The 6,868-nt window shown below is 49.7% G+C and overlaps 1 protein-coding gene across 2 annotated transcripts in view; it reads right to left on the reverse strand.

The window, feature by feature from the left end:
• The window catches only part of GPR19 (G protein-coupled receptor 19), a 20,007-nt gene extending 19,537 nt beyond the window's left edge, over positions 1-470 (reverse strand). The window contains exon 1 of one of the 2 annotated variants that reach the window (XM_018562090.1): positions 318-470. The gene's annotated coding sequence lies outside the window, so the exon portion shown is untranslated. Of the gene's footprint in view, positions 1-314 lie in introns of both variants that reach the window. The other variant, XM_018562091.1, reaches the window with a different exon arrangement.
• Between the last annotated feature and the right edge of the window lie 6,398 nt (positions 471-6,868).

Consider the following 6,868-nt stretch of genomic DNA (forward strand, 5'->3'; position numbering starts at 1 on the left):
TATATATATATATTATACACACACACTTCATATAAAACATACATATATAATATGGAATGGTTGCTAGGATCTCCCTGAATGATTATTCACAATTACTGATATCCTATATTATTATGATCATAATACACAGCGACTGATATTCTGTATAATAACAGACAGGAAATACTATTCATTGGATCCCCTCTGTACCAAAACACAGTAATGAAAGGATTCCCTGATTAATACGCTGGAATTGTGAGGATTCTCCCTGTATAGTAAGAGAAATTGAATGATTTCCTACCAATAATATTAATAAAAAGGTAGAGAGTAAGGCTCACCTGTATGATACAATGTATCATGTCATCCTCCTCCTGATGTCGGATTAACCCCTGCAGCTGCATCCCCCCCTCCTCTCCAATGATCCATCACACAGCCAACGAGACCTGAATCTGCACACCGAGCTCACTGCAACAAAGATCAGGGCTGACCCAACACAGGGACCCTCCTACCCCACTCCTCACTCCAGGGAGGGGGGTCTCATCCAGGCTCTGCCTCTCTCTATACACTGTATACTGGCTGCACTCTACATGGGGGGGTCTCCTCCAGGCTCTGCCCCTCTCTATTCACTGTATACTGGCTGCACTCTACATGGGGGGGTCTCCTCCAGGCTCTGCCCCTCTCTATTCACTGTATACTGGCTGCACTCTACATGGGGGGGTCTCCTCCAGGCTCTGCCCCTCTCTATTCACTGTATACTGGCTGCACTCTACATGGGGGGTTTCATCCAGGCTCTGCCTCTCTCTATACTGGCCGCACTCTACATAGGGGGTCTCCTCCAGGCTCTGCCCCTCTCTATTCACGGTATACTGGCAGCACTCTACATGCATGGGGGGGTCTCATCCAGGCTCTGCCTCTCTCTCTACACTATATACTGGCAGCACTCTACATGGGGGGTCTCATCCATGCTCTGCCTTTCTATGCACTATATATGGGCTCCTCACTACATGGGGGGTCTCATCCAGGCTCTTTTCCTCTATACACTATATACTGGCTGCACACTCCAGGGAGGGGGTCTCATCCAGGCTCTGCCCCTCTATGCACTATATACTGGCTGCACTCTACATGGGGGGTCTCATCCATGCTCTGCCTTTCTATGCACTATATATGGGCTCCTCACTACATGGGGGGTCTCCTCCAGACTCTGCCCCTCTCTATTCACTGTATACTGGCAGCACTCTACATGGGGGGTCTCATCCAGGCTCTGCCCTATCTATACTGGCTGCACTCTACATGGGGGTCTCATCCAGGCTCTGCTCCTCTCTATACACTATATACTGGCTGCACTCTACATGGAGGGTCTGATCCAGTCTTTGCCTCTCTATACACTACATATACTGGCTGCACTCTACAAGGGGGGTCTCACCCATGCTCTGCCTTTCTATGCACTATATATGGGCTCCTCACTACATGGGGGGTCTCATCCAGGCTCTTTTCCTCTATACACTATATACTGGCTGCACACTCCAGGGAGGGGGTCTCATCCAGGCTCTGCCCCTCTATGCACTATATACTGGCTGCACACTACATGGGCTGGGGGGAGTCTCATTCAGGCCCTGCCCCTCTATACATTGGCTGCACATTACATGGGTTGGGGGAGTCTCATCCAGGCTCTGCCCCTCTATACACTATATACTGGCTGCACACTACATGGGGGGTCTCATCCAGGCTCTGCCCCTCTATATACTGGCTGCACACGACATGGGGGGTCTCATTCAGGCCCTGCCCCTCTATACACTATATACTGGCTGCACACTACATGGGGGGTCTCATCCAGGCTCTGCCCCTCTATATACTGGCTGCACACGACATGGGGGGTCTCATTCAGGCCCTGCCCCTCTATACACTATATACTGGCTGCACTTTACATGGATTGGGGGGAGTCTCATTCAGGCCCTGCCCCTCTATACACTGGCTGCACACTACATGGGTTGGGGGGAGTCTCATTCAGGCCCTGCCCCTCTATACACTATATACTGGCTGCACACTACATGGGGGGGGTGAGGTCTCATCCAGGCTCTGCCTTTCTATACACTATATATGGGCTCCTCACTACATGTGGGGGTCTCATCCAGGCCCTGCCCCTCTATACCGGCTCCACACTACATGGGGGTCATCCAGGCTCTGCACTATATACTGGCTGCACACTACATGGGGGGGGGGTCTTCTCCAGGCTCTGCTCCTGGCTACACACAACATGGGGGTCTCATCCAGGCTCTGTCCCTCTCTATACAAAGGATCCACACTACAGGTATAGGCGTGCACATGGGGCGTGCCGGGTGTGCCCGGTCACACCCTAATTACCCCAAGCACAACACCAAAACCCAGTGGCTTTGTAAGCCGCGCACTGATCCTTGCTCCACCCAGCGGCTGTCAGCAATAGGCCGGGTAAATACACGTCTAAAGGGATGCCAAGGATGCCCTGTTTGAGATTACCGGTGCACTGACTGCTCCAGACGAACGCAGCCTTTCAAGTACCCTGTAAACTTCCTGTTTCTCAGCAGGCTGTAAATGAAGGCGGACATTACACCCCGTACATGTGGAACGTCTACTGAGGACTAAGGTAACAAAAACTACACCCAGCCTCCCTCCGTGCATGTGAGATCTTCTATGTGTGTGTTTGTTGCAGCATTAGATAGATATATATATATATATATATCTCTAAGTTTTCTATTCATCTCACAGGGCTCTGGTTGAATTGTGGGCCACTGACTGAAACACGGGGACAGTACACAAGGTGCATACAAGTGATCATTGTAAATAGACGATAGCGGTAGGGAATGGTGCAGGGCTTACAATACTTACCATGTTTTTATAGTCCCTGCTCAAATGTTTGTAGCCATCTGATATTAGCAATTGTCACCAGCAACAGGAGGATATTCATTTCTGAAAAGCTTCTGGTAGTACAGTAGGGTGACCATTCGTCCATGATTTCCGGGGACAGTCCCTGGATTGAGGAGACAGTCCCCGGACAAATTATGTCCCCCGGGAACATAACATTTATTTTATTTATTATTATTATTTTTTGTATACTCTCCTGATGCCTGAATCCACCGACGAGCGCAGCCTCCTGTCTCCCACGCTGTCAGAAGCTGCATACGCTCCCACGCTATGAGAAGATACGCTATTAGCATAGCGGGGTAGCCGGCTGCGCATTTTGCATACCTCCCGCTACGCTAATAACGCAGCCTGTAAGAAGCTGCATATAGCGTGCGCCAGTTTAAATAGTAACCGGCACACGCTGTTGGTAGCTTCTGACAGCGTGGGAGACTGGAGGCTGCACTCCTTGGTAGATTCAGGGATCAGGTGAGTGTATATTAAAAATTGCTGTATTTAATTTTAAAAATCTGGTCACCTTATAGTATAGTGTGGTCAGAGACAGGGGGGCTGTATTTCTCACTTTCATTACAAATCCCAAAAATGATTCCTCATTTCAGGTCAATGGCAAATCATTCCTTTTGGGCCCCTATAGCCAACTGTACATCCAGAAGTTGTATGGTTTACAGCACAGACACAACCTGATATTATAGAATCATTCATTTCCATACAGGTGCTTCAGGATTGTTGCCGTCATCAACCCAGTACATGGAAATAATGGCTTCCTAAGAGTAGGGCTTAGGACAAGATGAGATCATATAACCAGAAAGATTCTGGCATTGTGGGCCAAAAAGAACTAGAAAGCCCTACGCTGAGCCAGAGCGAGTCTTCTTAAAACAGAACTATCCTAAAATGGGCAATAAACCTCCTTGTTTTGGGGATTTGTAATGTACGTGAGACCTGTACATATCTTCTGTTTGAAGAGGAGTTGACTATGCTTCGCATTGGTTCAGTGGAAAGGTGTTTTGGTTCCTTTTGGTCCACCTCACTATAAACTAGGAATGCACCAATACCGATATTTTTTGGTATCTGGTACAAGTATCGATATTTTTTTTGGGGGGGGGTATTTGCCGATACTGAGTACCGGTGCCGTGTGCCCAGATTTTCGGTAAGTCGGGTGGCGGATCACGATTTATTTAATAACTAGTCAATTGCTAGAGAGGGTGGCTTTCTGATAGCATGTGAAGCCGATGTTCTAGCAAAAGAACACCGGCTTCACTTGCCAAGGCTGCCTGGCTTCCTGACCAATTAGAAAGCCGGGCGGCGAGTCATGAGGTGCAATCCGGCTTCCTGATTGGTTAGGAAGCCAGGCTGCTTACCAACAAGTGAAGCGGGCTTCCCAGCCAATCAGGAAGCCGGGTTTCACGTCATGACCCAGCTTCCTGATTGGCTAGGCAGCCTGGCTTCCTGACCAATCAAGTAGCCAAGAGGCGGGTTATATCATGCTGCCCAGCTTCCTGAATGGTTAGGAAGCCAGGCTGCCTAGCAACAAGTGAAGCCGGCTTTCTAGGCAATCAGGAAGCAGGGTGGCACGTCATGACCCACCTTCCGGCTTCCTGATTGGCTAGGAAGCCTGCTTCATTTGTTCCTAGGCAGCCTGGCTTCCTGACCAATCGGAGGCGGTTTATATCGTGCCGTCCAGCTTCCTGATTGGTCAGGAAGCCAGGCTGCCTAGCAACAAGTGAAGCCGGCTTCCTAGCCAATCAAGAAGCGGGTTATAACCCACCACCCGGCTTCCTGATTGGAAAGGAAGCCGGCTCTATGCTTCCTTGGCACTTGCGGTCAGAGGGACATCTCCCTCTGACCAGAAGTTCCGGTATTGGAGGTAAGTATCGGAGCATTTGGGCGAGTACTAGTATCGGTGCATCCTTACTATAAACTAACCTGTCTCATTAAACTTTTCTGTTGGAAATGCTTTAAAAGATATGGTATAGTGTTCCATTAGTGAAGGTGAGACAGCAGCCAGGCTTTGCTCTGATCATGCTTTTCCCCATTTTGTGTCTCCAGCAGATGATGGGTAAAGTAGTCCTCCTATGTGTGTATGCAGAGGCCTTCAGTGGGGTTCTGGCAGCAGCTGCAGCAGCAATGGGCAGACCAGACAGGTAATTTTCTGGATGATAAACAATGGCTAACACTGGCAGAACTACCAGAGTTGCAGCAACTGGGCCCTGGCAAGTTTTAACCTCCGCGGGAGGAGCACCTCGGCAGTTACTAGGCCCGCAAAGGAACAAGAGGGCCCGGGCCCAGTAACCGCTGAGGCACTGACATTGCCTCCTGGGTCTACAGCTCCCAGCATGCAGCATGCTAACACTCTGCAGCTCCCTCCCGCAGTGCTTGATACTCATACCACCGCATTCTAAACAATGAGCGTCAGCTCACTCCATATACCTTGAGAGGGGACAGGAGGAGACTTTCCTCTGCTTGCCCTCTTCTTCATCTCGCCATTAAATCTTCAATATGCCTGCAGATGGAAGAACAGCTCCCACTGAACTTCTCTGTCTACTTCAGCTTTAGGTCAGTGCTGTTGTCGCATCTTTGTCCCCCTCTCCTCCTGTCCAATCGCAAAGCAGATGGGCATTCTGTGACTAACCAAGATGAGAGGGGGATGGAGATGCAACCTCAAAAATGAGGTCTATATGACCTGCAGTTCTACAGCTGGAGCAGGCATGGAAGTTCAGAGGGATCTGGACTTCCATCCGCAGGTATATTGAAGAATTATGGTGAGAAGCAGGAAGATCTATGGACAGGGGTTTTAGGCCGCCTTGGGAAGGTGAGGGAGGCGGTGATGAATGGGGCACAATTGGTAGTGGGGATGTTGGTGGAGTGTGATGCCTCTCAGAGGATCTCCCCACCCAGCTCTTAGCAACTTTGGTGCCTGGGAAGCTGCTAGGGAGCGTGGCTGCAGCCTTCCAGGCTTCCCATCCAATTAGGAAGCAGGACGGGTGGTCCGAGATGCCTCAGGTCTGTATCTGTGTGTATGATTTATATAATTGTTTGTATGATTTATATAATTGTGTGTGTTTGTACACACTACATGGGGGGTCTCATCCAGGCTCTGTTCCTCTTAATACACTATAAACTGTCTCCGCACTAGATAGAGGGGTCTCATCCAGGCTCTGCCTCTCTATACATCATATATTGGCTCCACATTACATGGAGGGAGTCTCATACAGGCTCTGTCTATACACCATATACTGGCTCTATACTACATGGAGGTGGGGGGGTCTCATCATGACTCTACCTCTCTCTATACACTATATACGGAATCCACACTTCAGGGGGTCTCCTCCAGACTCTCCTGCCCCTCTCTGTGCACTATAGACTGACTCCACACTACATTCTCTTCCAGGCTCTGCCATTCGCTATACATTATAGACTGGCTCTACACTTTAGTGATGGGGGGGGGCAGGGGCTCACCCAGGATCTACCCCTGTCTATACAGCATAGATTCTCTCCATAATGCATGGAGGGGTCTCATCCAGGATCTGCCCCTCTCTATACACTTTAAACTGTCTCCAAACTGCTGGGGGTGGGGGTCATCCAGGTGCTGCCCCTCTCTGTACACTGTAGACTGTTTCCACACTACAGGGAGCAGGGCTCATCTAGGTTCTGCCCCACACTTCAGGGAGGGGGTCTCATCCAAGCTCTGCCACTCTCTCTATATGTAGACTTGCTCCTCACTTGGGGGGGGTGTCTCATCCAAGCTTTGTCCTTCTATACACTATAGACAGGCTGCACACTGCATGGAGGGGTCTCATCCAGGATCTGCCCCTCTATGTATAGTATAGACTGTCTACACAATATATAGAACGCTAACACACACATGCATTAGCACGCTTATTACCACGTGCAGATGTGCGCACAGTCGCAACCCTATGCAGTAGACCATAAGCTGTTGGATCTACATCTGCGGCTCTCTAAGCACAGCCATCTGCTTTACCTTCCTGACATTGCC

Source organism: Nanorana parkeri, unplaced genomic scaffold (genome assembly GCF_000935625.1).
Source record: "Nanorana parkeri isolate BGI_ZX_2015 unplaced genomic scaffold, ASM93562v1 scaffold560, whole genome shotgun sequence".
NCBI classification, from domain to species: Eukaryota; Metazoa; Chordata; class Amphibia; order Anura; family Dicroglossidae; genus Nanorana; species Nanorana parkeri.